The sequence below is a fragment of the Dermacentor albipictus genome, chromosome 6, assembly GCF_038994185.2.
Source record: "Dermacentor albipictus isolate Rhodes 1998 colony chromosome 6, USDA_Dalb.pri_finalv2, whole genome shotgun sequence".
NCBI classification, from domain to species: Eukaryota; Metazoa; Arthropoda; class Arachnida; order Ixodida; family Ixodidae; genus Dermacentor; species Dermacentor albipictus.
Genome location: NC_091826.1, coordinates 74,202,689 through 74,217,859, shown reverse-complemented (window position 1 = coordinate 74,217,859; position 15,171 = coordinate 74,202,689). Strand labels below are relative to the sequence as shown.

At 43.4% G+C, this 15,171-nt stretch overlaps 1 long non-coding RNA gene across 1 annotated transcript; it reads right to left on the bottom strand.

The window, feature by feature from the left end:
• Positions 1–8,403: 8,403 nt before the first annotated feature.
• LOC139046915 (uncharacterized) lies at positions 8,404–14,657 on the bottom strand. The gene is made up of 3 exons (XR_011506981.1): positions 14,573–14,657; positions 13,651–13,811; positions 8,404–8,681 (listed from the first exon to the last, which is right to left on the bottom strand). It is a non-coding gene; the product is annotated as an uncharacterized lncRNA (long non-coding RNA).
• Positions 14,658–15,171: the final 514 nt, after the last annotated feature.

Here is a 15,171-nt window from a genome sequence, read left to right as displayed (position 1 = left end):
CATTGATAATGATAATTTTTGTTCGCCGAGAACGGAAGCCTAGCCATATACAGCTTCGCTGTAAAGAAACTATAGATAAAGCACATAAGAAACTAATTGGCACTGTCTTAATCAGAATAAAAAAGCAAATATATTGTCATAGTATTTTAAAGCAGTCAATGGTCTGAAGTTTTGCGCAATAGTGACTGCGTTAGGATGTGCATATATAAGGAATGGCACTAAGTATGCTAGTAGTTTCATGCAGTGGTTTGTCTTTCTAAAGAGAACTCTAAAATGGTTGTGCCGCAAATTGTATTGGGTGTTACTTGAAAGGTACTACTGCTACACAATTACTGTATTTTTCCCGAGTTCACATCGTATGTGTATCTCGAGCTTAAATTGATATAGTTGATTAATTTTTAAAAGGCCATGCTTCAAGAAAAAAAAATGCTGTGTGATCGCGAGACACAATGTTACCAATACAGCAAACTGCTTGTTTTTGGAGACATATCAGCCGATCGAAATTTTATTGGTATGTACATAGTCCCTCATAGCGCCAGGCAATAACTAAGATAGGTCTGAATGAACGAGTAATACAGATGGTGCCTCAACCAAATAGGAACAAGATATCTCATCTTAAACAATATGCCTACTCATCTCCGAATACTAGAATGAAGCATCATTACATGAGCTTTAAATCTCAGGTTTTCATCAAGAAGTACACCTAAAAACTTAAAAGCTGAAATGCGCTCCATTGCACAACTATTGAACTTGAGACAAATAGCACAGTCATGAGGCTTATTTTAGGCTTAAAAATCACATATTTGGTTTCATTGACGTTTGACTGCAGTTAGTTCACTGCTAACTGAACTAAAAGTTGATCGAACCAGTGATTGGCTGCAATGTCGAGCACACGTAGGCTGTTAGCTGAGAAAAACAAGTGTATGTATATAAACAAGCGCGACTATATCTGGTGTAAGAGGTATGTTTACAATTTCGTTGACGTAGAGAAAATAATGTACCTAACATTTGCCACTGAAGGATACCGAGTGCTATTTCTTTCTTTTGTGAACAAAACCCATTCTAATATGTGTATTGTAGTCTGCCAGTGAAGCAATTCTCAATCAGCTTTAGGGCCACTCCGCGAATTCCATAGCATAACAGTTTATAAAATAGAATAGTAATCTCAACCATAAGAATCCAAGCTATTAAACTGGGAAGGCTTAGGAGTGAGGATCAACGACAAATATCTCAGTAACCTTGTGTTTGCAGATGACATTGTCCTGTTCAGTAACACAGGAGACCAGTTGCAACAAATGATTGGGGATCTTACCAGAGAGAGTGTAAAAGTAGGGCTGAAGATTAATATGCAGAAGACAAAGATAATGATGAGTAGTCGGGCAAGGGAACAAGAGTTCGGCATCGCCAATCACCATCTACAGTCTGTGAAGGAGTTCGTTTACCTAGGTCAATTACTAACAGCGAACCCTGATCACAAGAAGAAATTTACAGAATAAAAATGGGTTGGATCTGATACGACAGACACTGTCAGCTCCTGACTGAAAGCTTACCATTATCATTGAAAAGAAAGGTGTACAATCAGTGCACTCTACTGGTGCCCACATATGGGGCAGACTTGGAGCCTGACAAAGAAGCTCGAGAACAAGTTAAGGACAGCGCAAAGAGCGATGGAACGAAGAATGTCAGGCGTAACGTTAGGAGACAGGAAGATCGCGGTGCGAATCGGAGAGTAAACAGGGATAGCCGATATTCTAATTGACATTAAGAGAAATAAATGGAGCTGGGAAGGTCATGTAATGTATAGGTTAGATAACCGATGGACCATTAGGGCTACAGAATAGGTGGCAAGAGAAGGGAAGCGCAGTCGAGGATGGCAGAATACTAGGTGGGGCGATGAAATTGGGAAATTCGCGGGCGCTATACTCTAAAAACAGAGTTCCGGGCACTCTCGTTGAGGGAGTACCTGCTTGTCCCGTATTTCACTCTCTTTTCGATAGCAGATCGACCCTCTTTGAGAGAGAGTAGGACAACTCCTCCTGGCAGAGTTTTGTAACTCGACCGCAAGGGAGTGCTAGTACTCTTCCACAGAGTGCCAATACTGAGGCTTTGGCACAGAGTGCCAATACTGAGGTGCCAACTGAGGTTTTTTAACGTGCACCTATTTCTAAGTACACGGTTGCTTTCGCATTTCGCCCCCATCGAAATGCGGCCGCCGTGGCCGCGATTCGATCCCGCGACCTCGTGCTCAGCAGCCCAACACCACAGCCACTAAGCAACCACGGCGGGTTACCTGCCAGAAGCAATCACATGACTATTTCCCAGGAGAAGCCACAATTTTAATTTTTTAAATAATTTTCAATTCCAAGTGACTCTTTGGCTTCTATGACATACGGTGCGCACCACGGTGCACACAGTTAAAGGCCTTAATTGCTGCTTGCTTTCGCTTCGGGAGGCACGAGCGCTTCTCATGAACTGGTTTCGGGAGCATGCACGTAAACGATAATGACTTCTTAAACATGGCGCTCTCTTCCCCCGATGCTTCTCCTTTCTGTAACCTAAAAGGAAGCCACACTTCTAAAATTAAGTGCTAACGTTGATAAAAGGGAATACATGAAAATCTGTCTGCTTCATGTTAGCATTTAAAATACATAATCACAGTGGTTTGTATTTGTACCCTTGCATTCACGTGCTGTTAAATGTAAGCTATTAAAGCTGCTAAATGTATGTAAGCACCTAACCAAGCATGAGCTGTTGCTGTTTATAGTGAACGCAGGCCCCATGCTCATTGCATGTATGTATCATGTCGCTAAGCAAACATGCAATTTCATTGTACCACTATTTTTTCATCACATGGATAGATACGTTGAGAGGCAAGACAAAAACCACCACTTCATAAAAAAAAATCAGCTTATTTTAAGCACATTTCTAACTTTTGAATGACACTTGCTCCTATGTGTTTGTCTCCAGCGAGCCTACTTGATTTTGACTTTCCCACAAGAAACATTACTGTATTTTGATTTTGTTGACATTTATTCATATAGTGCACCCAATATACCCACATTCTATTTTTCTTGTCCAAATTGCACGGCAATATATTTTGATTCTTTGGCATGCGTTCCTCTGCACCACGTGAAGTCACTCTGGGCTGGCTCTTTGATATCCTTGTGTCCTTGCAGCTGTCTTCTTGCGTTACATAAAGCGGGTGCCTGAAAAATATTGTGTGCAAAAGTCAACACGAGGACATGGTGTAAAACAACATCAAGACAGTCCAGGTTAGGGCACTAAAAGAAAGTCTTAGCTCTTAGTCTTCCTAGTGAATTGCATGTGAAACATCTAAATGACTGCCACAGTCAACTGCTAAACTAACTTCAATTTTTAGATATAAACAAAAACGAAATAACCGACTGTTCACCTAGTTCAGCACCAATGTTAAAATACTCCTGGTAGTAAACAGAATATTGGTCATTGTCTGATGTCATAAGTCTGTCATTAGCCTGGTGTGTGACAAAAACCACTTGTGACACATCCTAAGAACGCGTCCTGTGTGGCCCCCGTACAATCTCTGGTTGTGCCACTGCTCAAGCCATAATTTGAGGATCATATCAGCAAACATGATGCTCAGTAGGGATGAAAATTTGGTCCTCCAGTTCAATGGATGACTGGATGTACCTATAAGAAAGGGCAACAAGAGTTGTTATTGCAAGCTTACCCACATTACAATAATAACAAGAAAGTTCACTGCCCCTGCATCTACGCATACTAAAAGCCATGAACTTATTTTCATTGATGAAGTGCGAAATGGAGTTCATTTTGACAGACTCGACTACTGCTGCAGTTTGAAATCTAGCACTTTACATTATTGAAGGCATGTAAAAGTTGCAATTAGACCACAGGTATTAGTTTATTGGACCAACTCTTTGTTTTGTGTACGACAGACTACTGGTACCACAGAATTAAAGCAACATTTTATTTTGATACTTTATTTCTCCACTAAATATATCAAAGCGATAAACACATTTTGATCTGCCACGCAGTAGCAAGATGCACACATTACGCTTGTAACCTTCAGAGGAAGGGTGATTTAGCTGTTCATATTCCATAACTCCGAAACGCCAACTCATATTAGCAAATGCACAGGCATGTACAAAACAATAAGCGTATGCAAAGCGCCCCTGCAATTGTAATTCCATACAGCAGCCGTTATATTCGATGCCAATGCATAACTCGCTGCTTGACAATTCACCGAGTTCGTAGACCTAAGCACCCTTCCCGATTGGCACCGTAATCGAAAACCGAAACAGGAGACATGAAATCAACCATATAATCACACCATTCCAATACATGAGCAAAAACAGTTCAGTCTTAGGGCTAAACACCATGAGAGCAATTTAGTGCGCGACGACGACGAGCGACGGCTTCGAGCGACAAAACGGGTCGTCGCTTGAACACATCGCTCGGTTCTAGAAATCTAGAATTCGTCGCTCGGCTCCCGGAAGTTGTACGAGCGACTAGTCAATAGGGCGGAGCCTGAACTGGAGGTACATCACTCAAATACTACCGATTGTCGCGCGGAAAGAGCAAACGATTGAAATTTTATACGTGCAAGGTTAAAAACCTACTGCGAGGCCTCCGAAAATATTTTATGCTACTTTTTACCGTAAAATACATCAACTTGAATTGCTAAATCACGCGTCATGCTAGTTTCGACGCGTATTTGCAGCTCTCATACCGGCAACACCGGGAAACGTCGCTCAAAATCGTCGCTCGCACGGAGTACGACTAGTAGGCGACGAGCGAAAGGGACAGCGACCTCCACGCATCGCTTGTCGCTGTCGCGCGCAAGATCGCTTATATGGGATTTTTTAATTTATTCTGCATAAAACTGATTTCCAAATGCGCTTTCAGTAAGTTCAAGATGACGCGCTCAACTGACCTCTACTGGCCTCTTGCACCATGCAGCTGAATGGCTGCGGCAAAGTTTTTAACCACTGGCTCTGCACGTAACTTCAGTGGTCGCGATTACCCATTGGCGAAAGATGCCGTCAAGCGCGCGGCTTACTTGTAACGAAAGCATGCCGCCATCAAAATGACGCCTTCTGTTATGTGACTCTTAATGCAACAGCGTTCCGTATGCACTACACTGCCAAACTGAGTACATTCAAACACACAAAACGCACGCTAAGCTCGCTCCGCATAAGTTCGGAATCATGGGTTGGTGAACAAACCGTGTTAAGCGTCCTCTCGCCTAGCGTCTTATTGAACATGCCATGGTTCTGGCAGCGTTTGCGATTTTCAAAGTTCTTACGGACAGCGGCAAGTAATAAAATCACATGCAGTTATCGCGACGACTGACTTTTTCGTTTGATATAGAGAGACACAGCGCACGATGCCTAGTCCGTCGTCAATCGCGTCGGCTAAGCGCCGCGACGACTTCCTGGCGATAGCATCATATACGCAGAATGTGCACCTAACTTAGAATTCAATTACCGTGGAGGATTTGTTATATCCAACGAATGACGAACGACTGTCGTGTTTCCGCTGTGACGCGAGATGGCTGACACACGGCCTCCCTTGGATGGCCTTCATTGCTGCTCGCTGGACCGATCACCTTTCTCCCGTGCTGTGCTGTTCCGCGATGTTGAGCGCGTGCGCAGTGGAGCCACTCCGAGTGAAAAAGTAGAGCGCTCGCTCCGCGTTCCATTCAACTGTGGCTGCCTGTTCTCTTAGGAGCAAAACGGTGTGTTCTTTGCTCGGCGTGCGTGAGTGATACATCGCCATGTTTGTGGCCAGCCTCCTATACAGTTGAAGCAGAAGATTGCGCTACCTTTTGTTCTCTATTGCCGCAAGACTAGAGCGAGCATTCTACTCTCTTTCAGAAGGGCAGAGTGAAAAGCACATTTCGTTCTCTCCTTGGTGACGGAGTGAACAATGAATTTCACTTCACTCGATATTTTGCGAGAGTAAAGCAACGCTTTGAAGAGTAAATCGGCCGCTTCACTCCTGCGATACCCTCCCTGGTTTTTAAAGTGTAGTTGGAATTGGCTGGCGCAGGACAGGGGTAATTGGAGATCTGCTTGTTGGCCTAGTTGGTGCTTGCTAAAAGACAAGATTTTGCCGCAGGTTAAAACACACACAAAAGGGAGACACATAAAGACAACACGGGCGTCCTTATGTGTCTTCCTTTTGTGTGTGTTTTAACTTGCGGCAAAAAACACGTAATCGGAGATCCCCGGGAGAGGCCTTGTCCTGCAGTGGACATAAAATGGGCTAATGATGATAATGCTCAGTGGAGTCAGAATCTCTTCTAATATCCAGGAAAAGTCCACCCATATATAATTTCATCTCGAAATTACTGAAAATTTTTCTTCGTTTATATTAACATGTGCCATTTCAGTAGATCTACGTTCACGGAAGACAGGCTGTTGGAATACAAGAGCGTGCCCTTCATCTACCAAGTTAGTCTGCACTTTAGGAATCGTTCCAGCACTTTCGATAAAAGAGGAAGTATGGATATCGGTCTGTAATTATTTAAATCAGCGTCGCAGCCTCCTCTATGCAATAGAATCACTTTGGCGATCTTCATAGGATCGGAAAAGATGCCATTCGATAAAGCACTGTTACAGACATGGCATAATGGTACACCTTATATATGCCCCCGTTGAGTGCTTCATTGAGTACAGCGAACGAGCATGCACGGTGGTTGGTATCCGAGAAAAAGTGCAATGATTTCCGAAAAAAAAATAATAGAAAGCGTTTTTATTGTGCAACCAATGCGTAGTCAAGTATTCATTGTCACTGTTTTCACGTTCCCCGCCAAGTGCTTACGCGACCGATACCACCGAGAGACGCAAACGGTGTAATGCATAACAAAAAAAATATGGTTGAGCGTGATTAGACTGAAAAATGTTAAGTCACAGGTGCGGGCTCCTAATTATGATTATATATACATATCCCCCATCTTAATTTCTTTATGAGTGTTTAAGATAGTGCAGATGCAACGCACTTGTCGAACTCTCGCAGAAGCGGCAAATTAGACGCTGTACTTATACATGAAATTCGAACAGTTGTGCTGGTTTTCATCCTGTGCAGCATTTATCTCCAGCAATGTTTCCGTTTATGCACCGCAGAGCTCAGAACTTTAATCGGGTGCAACGTTTGTGTTTATGCGCTACGTGCAACCTTTACGAACTTTGGCAAAATGCGAGCCCCATAGCAGGAGGGTGTACGCTGAGATGTCGATGCAGATGTATTTGATGCCTATCGAGGGAATAACGGTGAGAACAGACGCATGGCAGAGCGAAGTACAACACGTGTATGAATACAGTTAAGGGTTCTGTGCCCCCATCTTGGGTCACATGTGCAGTGGCACATAATCAATGGCCCAAAACGTGTAGCCCAATTGTAAGGAGATAGGAGGAGGAGAAGGAAAAGAAGAGAGGAAAGGTAGGGTGGTCAGCCATACGCACCTTCGGTTTGCCACCCTACACAGGGAAAGGGGTTTGAGGAATGAAAAGAAAGGAAAGGAAAGGGGGGAAGATGGTACTCTCAGTGTGGACACATGCAGTTGTCCATCACTTCACGCCTACAATCGGTCACTGAGGCCAGTCGACTTCATGAATCATACCCAATTATAAAAATAACAAGAAAATCAAAGCGTCGCTTTAAAAAAGAAGAAGAAAGATGGAGCTTTGCTTCAAAAGAAAAAAAGAAATTCTGCAAGGCTAGTCAAATCCACGACAAGAAATCTTATAGTCGTAGTCAAGACGACGTTGGACACCGCATCGCTGACCGCGCGAACCGCTGACCATATTTTTTCTTTGTCTGGGCTCTGATAGATTGTTCCTTTTCTCTCTATCTCTTTCATTATCATTGTAATGTTCTTTCCTGCTTTTTTTGGCGAATACCGGTAGTAATCAGCAGTGGAAACAGATTTTATGAAAGACAGGAGCCACTGCTCCGCTAGTACCCCGGAAGACTGCATTCGATCCGGGATGGATTTTGTATAACTACGTTGACGGATGCGACAATACCTACAGGAACGGTAACAATAAAGAAAAATGAAGTTTTCCGTTCTTTTTCTATCCTTGCTTGCGCGGGAAGAGATTATTCACACAAACATTCGCCAGCTCACAATTACTCCGGTACAACTTCCACATTAACATCGCGGACGCACAGGTTAGTCACCCAGTTAGCTGAATGCTGGAGAAATTAAAGTGTTTGCAGGAAACATGTTTTTAGAGCAATCTAAACGACAGAGAAAATTGTTGAATTAAACCTGCCGTTTCGCTTCCCTATACAGCTGAATCGGCCCTGTGTAGTGTGTCAGAATGCAAAGTCACTCATTTAATACAGATCCTCAGGTGTTCCTCCATGAAGCCCAAATAGTCGAGGTCCGCAGCAGCCTTCCCCTTTGGGCTTTTTCAAAGCACCTGCGTTGCTTTCAGTGATTAAACGTCGTCGAGTAAAATTGCAATAAATCAATGGGCTTGGAGGGCGTCGTAAGGCCAGCAATCATAATCCGTTGTCTTCAGACGATGTACCAATAGCTGACACGCGGTTGCGATGATTGTGCAAAGCGCGCTTAGCGACTCAGTCGCCACCTACTGCGCTGGCTGCAAAACGCGGCAAGCGCTTTGTTTTCGCTTTTTGTCGTTAGATGGCGCAAGGTTTCCATTCAGCTCCTGCAAAGACAGGAATGACAGCGTCAGCCACAAAAGTCGCGAGAAGGCGAGTAATCGCGCGAAAAAGAAAAGAAACACGGAGGAAAATATAGATAACGTCGACCACCCTAATCTATATCTTCTGGCAGTATCTTGCACATCACAACATATTCTGTAGTTATGGCATTGTGCGCGGTGTACTGTGGGCTAGAGGGACGGTATGTGCTATAGTATATAATATAGTGTAACATATTATATTATTTAGTATCGTTCGTATTTAGTATACTATAGTGTTTAGCGAAGTGTAGAGTACTATAGGTCACGCCGAATAAACACTTTTAGCACCATTTTGTTGCCGGATAAAGCGTTGTCTTTGCGAGACTCGGCCAAGCCCGGGCCTTATACAATCGGGCTTCGGTCACGCTTGGACTTGCAATCGCCGGCCGATTGCCCCTCCAGCAGATGTCGGTGCTTTGCATAGCTAGATGCAAGTCATTCCGTGTAAATCTAAAGTGACGAATAGGAAAAACTGGCTTTTAGTTATCTCAGCAAACAAAGTAAATAACGATTCAAGTTGTAATTCTTTTCTTTTCTACAACAAACAACGTTCGCTCAAGAATTAAAAAAAAGAATAATGATTCCAAGCACTTTGCATCTCAGCCACGAGCGCGAGCAGTCACCAACTTTTTAGTGCAGCCAATTAAAATTTGGAGTCGGATATCTTGGAGCACAGACACGCTAGAAGAATTCTTCCAACTGATAATGTGTAGAAACACGACTACCTCTAACTTTTCAACAAACATATCCTCTTACTGCAGTCCACAAACAGTTGATTATTCAATTTTAGTTAATTTGGCTACTGACAGCGCTACTTATCATCTCACTTTGTGTGCCCCTAGTCACAAAACTTATTTGCACAGGTGATTCTCGTGTGCGTCCCAGTGCATCATTTTAAGAAAATCATAAAGCTTAGTTTTGAACACCCGGTATAAGCCAGTGCAGCTTAAGGTTGTTAATAGCCAATGTGCTATTATTTTGTTGGTGTAAATTAAGTAGCCATTTGTGCTACCTTCATCAGATGATCAATGTTTTCAGAATTTCAGAGGCAGCTAGGAACAACCCTACGTGAGCTAATATGGTGTCACACTCTATGAAAGCTGGCAGACTCGCTGACAAAACTTGCTTGAGCGTCATCTGTGGCTTTGCACGTGATACAGAAGTCTATTCATGTCACCAATACTCAATGTGGCAGTCTCATGGTACCAGACACACACACACACTATAGCCATGCTGAGAAAACAGGTCCTTCAACACTCTACAGGATAACAGGGGATTTAGAGTCTCCCGCATCTGAAAAAATTACCGACGATTACGTTACTTCCTAATGCGAAATTTGAGCGCAGCAAATAAGCTGTTTCACCTTTTCGATAGATTGAGGCAAAGAAATCGAGCAACACATGTATGCGCTATCACAGAATTTTTTTTTATTTTTCACACGTATTCCTTTAACAAAGACTCCACTAACAGTTCTTGACAGTCATGAAGGAAGCTTTGTGGTCGGAGAAATAGACTGATATATGTTCGACTTGGTACACCAATGCTTGATTCTCAAAGACGAGATCTATACAAGTACCTCGCGAGGTTGTCACAGCCGTGGGACGCGTTACGAGCGAGAGGAACGGGATGTTCTCCCGCATAAGTGTTAGGAAATTGCTGTTTGTCTTTATGTCAACATTAAAGTCCCCCACTACTAACATCGGTGTGGATCGATGGACGGTTAATGCGAGTTGCAGGAAGTGCACGACGTCTTTCGTGAGTGCGGTAGCGGACTCACGAAAGCGGTATCAGTCGGTCGCTGCTAGCGCTGGGGGGATGAAAGGGGGGCGGAGCTGGTTACGAGGCCGATGATAACGCCGACGACAACGCGAAACCCAGGAACGGACGCCAAAGAGCCATTTGTGTAGCCAGCCCTCCTCCACAGTCTCTCCTCCTCCCTTCCATCATCCTCCCTCGCCCGGAGAGCCGACAGCGCGCATGCGCGGCGGCGGAGCAGATTCGTCGGCGAGCTGGTTACGAGGCCGACGACAACGCCGCCGACGACGGCGACGACGACGCGAAACCCAGGAACGGACGCCAAAGAGCCATTTGTGTAGCCAGCCCTCCTCCACAGTCTCTCCTCCTCCCTTCCATCATCCTCCCTCGCCCGGAGAGCCGACAGCGCGCATGCGCGGCGGCGGAGCAGCAGATTCGTCGGCGAGCTGGTTACGAGGCCGACGACAACGACGACGACAACGCCGACGACGACGACGACGACGACGCCGACGACGACGACGACGCGAAACCCAGGAACGGACGCCAAAGAGCTGCGCTCTAAAAGAAGGTAAATTTGTCGGCTTTTAGTGACAAGGTCATAATATCGCAATCAACTACTGCACTGAGCCGTCTCGTGCTTGAATTGTTCGTGACACTGCATGAATTCCAACTATGGTTTCGGCGATGTGAGTAGTCTCCTGCTTCATGCCTAAAATAGTGCTACACTTAGCCTACATTTTAAGCTAGCAGCATAAAATGTGATGTAATAATTATTTGTGTTGCTCAAAGAATTGAGGCACCATGTCATAAGTGTGGGGACGGCAACTACCTGAAAAAGCACAAGAGTGGGACACAAAATCTTTGTATCAGTACTCCCTTAAAGAATTCCTCCTAGCCGCATTGATTGATTTTAAAAGAGAGCAATAATTTTGATGAACAATTTGTTTTACACTGTTCACATCTTGTTTTGCCTCATTCAGAATACCAGAAACCATTGAGCCCGTCAATTCCTGTGTAAGCAGCTCCAACTTTCCCTAAGGTGGCACGAAGTAGGAAGTTCCGTAGCTGTAATTTCATCGACGAACTTTCTAGTCCCGGTTGTACGTAGAAGATTGCAACAAAATATTCCACGGTGGAAATCAAGACTTTCCAGTTAGCAGAAATGGTGGACCTACTAATCACACATTGCTCTAGGGCCCACAACAAGCTCTTTGTGGTAGGCCAGCAATAGTTCACTTGTGATTCCAACTGGAAAGTTTTGAAAGCACCACAGATCAGTTTTGTGTGTGCAGTGCGCGATGGTGCAGTTTTAGCAGCCATGATTTAGGCAAAACAAGTCTTTGAGGAGATTGGTTACTGGAAAGGTATATTCAAGACAGCATTGTGAATTCGCATTTGGTGACTTTTAAGCTTAGAATTCCGTTCAAGTCATAGCCTGTTCTTACTCTACACTGTTTGCTTTATTTAAAAATAAAGCCTACCTCATTTAGTGATGCTCTCAAAAAAGGCTAATTAGTCCTTGCACCTGTTTCATAAACATTTTAATCAGCTTTTTAACTGAGACAATTTTATCCTTTGTTGCATGGATAATTACGATGTCTAAGCTGTCTGTAAAGAAGTTGCATTTGGACCCACTGAGTGATGTTCATAGCAACCATACTGAATCACATTTGTATTTATGAAATAAAATGCCTTTTTCTATGCTTCCTTAAGCATCTATGAGCCATTATGCAACGTATAGAGACAGGACACAGCTTCTCTGCTTACTGTTTTATCTGCCCTTAAGTGCACTCTCGACACAGTTGCATTCAGTTCTGCTGCCATTGGCACTGCATGAAACCGTTTAGAGTGCAGTTTACCTGAGGTGATAGTGGTATTTAGTGTCTGTATTCGGTCATGGAAGTGGCATATGGGGTTTTTTCATATGGATACACGCATTTTCAGGCCAGTGCAAGTCTACTGGCACATAAGATGCACATGCATTGCAACCTAATCATGGCCTGTGGAACAACGGAAATAAAATCGTACATTTGTAGCAATATTTCAGACAGACATGCTTATTAAGTGCGCTGCTACAGCCGGCATGCATGGTATAGTGCGCTAATATTTATCCACTAGTATCACAAAACAATGGTCCTTTCTGACTCTGAAAATGTCCACCTATTTACATGCATGGTGCTCGAACTTTGAGAATGGCGGAACAATATGAGTGGACTGCAATGTATTATATGCGGTCAGTGTGTGCTTAGGCTGAACTCCAACACTTTAAGCTTTATCTTAGTTTCTTAAAAATGAAGGTGCGTAATGAAAACTTCCTTTTTCTGCCACATATGTGTAGCGGCAAGCGTCATACATACGTCCTCCAATAATGTTTTATTAACAGCTTTGGTACACTCTAAAGTAGGTGAGAGTAGACGCTATTTTATCACTAAAAATGCTTATACGGTCGAACGCGGATATAGCGAACCCATATATAACGAATTATTGTGTAGAACAAACAGCTGTAAAATGCCCTTGAATATCTTTGAATCAAATTCTTATTTTACACATTGTACTTTTTGTGGTGCCCCCGATTCGATAAATCGAGTTCAAGTGTACTTAGGCTTAGGCTGTACATGAGCTTAGGCAAAAACTGTCGTCTCGCAGTTAACAAGGAGCAGTTTACAAGGCGGAGAGGACAATACATAGTGTACAAATACACTTCTTTGTAAATATTGGAATAACTATTTCGGTACTGGTGCCGTGTATTCAGAAAAAAGTATTTTGTTGCACTGTATTGATAACTGCTTCAAATGATTATCACTTTGATGTTTGTGCAATATTACAGTGGCATGAAATCAAGGGCTTGACAACAGCTCATCTGGTTGCGAATTAAATTCGCACAAGGAAAACGTTGACCACAGTCGAATTGAAAATTTTACTCGTTGCCTTTCTTGTGCTTTTATGGTGACATGTAAAATAAGAATTCAACCATCCAGGATCGTAAACGTGGTAAGTAGAGCTAACCATAGCATCTCCGACGCTGAAACAAGCCTGGACATTGAATGATTACACCGTAGCTACAGCAGTGCTTGCCAAGGTGGCTACTAGACGTAAGTGGAGAGAGTATTAGCTGTTCTACCAGCTGTCTTATAGAGTTCTGAGTCTAGAGTACAGCTTACAAAAAACGGCTACTAGCCTTGTCTTAGCTAGAGCAAGCTGGAAGGTAGACGTCTACTAGCAACTGCAGGCTTCCAGGGTGCGAAAAACCTTTGTCCGTTCATAGGAATATGTAGACTTTTTCGCTTTTGCTGGCTCTTGGTCTTGTGGCGTACTTTTGGAGGCAATCTTCTTGCGCACCTGCGTGTGATATTAAAAGGACTGACAACGAATTCTCATGGCACCTATTTTTCTTCTTTACCTTTAGCGCAATGAAAAGCTCATCGGTCAGAGTGTCATGACGCGGAAAACGCCGTGGAACAGTTTTTATCAGAATTTTTCGAACTGCAGAGAGGATGTAGTCGTTCACTGAAAGCATGCCGGAAACAGTGATAGGTGAGAACGATAGCGATTATTCGCCGACATTGCAGGGAGGCAGACGATAAGTGCGGCCGTAGCTATGAGAAAGTGTTATTTTGGTTATCAGGCCGATCTTCCTGCCATTCTTGTTTTTAGAAGTGTTATTTCTACAATAGTAGCTACGTGGTTTAGTGGTTTCCTGTCCAACTTCTTTGGTCATTAACCAGTCATAACTGTTTTTTTTAGCCGAGCCAAGTTAAGTTCTCGTAAGCGAAAAACGTTTTTACACGTGACACGCAGTGGAGCTTGTTGCCGTAGCCACGTGCGTGCTAGTATTGTAGTGCTGGCACCCATTTACGGCACAACTAGTCGACGGCATTTTTGTATCTCACAGGGAGACCACACCACTGTGTGCACTGTGTGCGCAAATCCGCGCGCACACAACGTGTGAGCCGCAATGCATTGTAGGGACGCGCGTGAAACTAGTTGGCGTGGATATCCTTCATTACGTAGTGCGCATAAAACAAAGCGCAAGCATCCAATAACATACGAAATGCAATTTTAAGCAATAAGTATGATGTACTTAATAAGAGCCGACTTACGCACAACAATCCCATATTTACTACACGCCGAGTAGCGAGATTTCGCCGCCAGGCCGCGCCACTTCCTGGTTTCTGAGACTTTCTTTGCAAATCTGAAATTAAAATTCCTACTGAAATCGCGAACAGCGGGCTGGATTCTGTCACGATAAATCGAAAAATGAGATAATGCTGTGATTCGTGACATCTTCGTAATTGTGAGAGCATGACCGTGTTGTAAATGATCATTTCTCTAGTATTTCCGTACCCAAGCTGTAATGCGTGCATTTGAAATTTCGGCTGCCTTTTCTTGCTGTCACGTCACATAATTTTAAGTGTTTTCTCCTGCAGGAAAATCAGGTGCTGTTTTTACAAATGCGTACATTCGTTAGGGATTTCAACTTGAAAGAGTATGCACGCAAGGTTTTTAGATAAAACGTCTGGTGAGAAATTTTCATCCCAGCCAATTTGCATTTGTAAGCATTTTATTTTAGCACAAACTTGCTCTATTGAAAGAAAATAGGTCTTTCTTCGCAGTGTCTTATTATTGGTCCAGTTTTACTCTAATGTCATCTGATATATACGACTAAGAAGTGACATTTTTAAGGCAAGTACACATATAG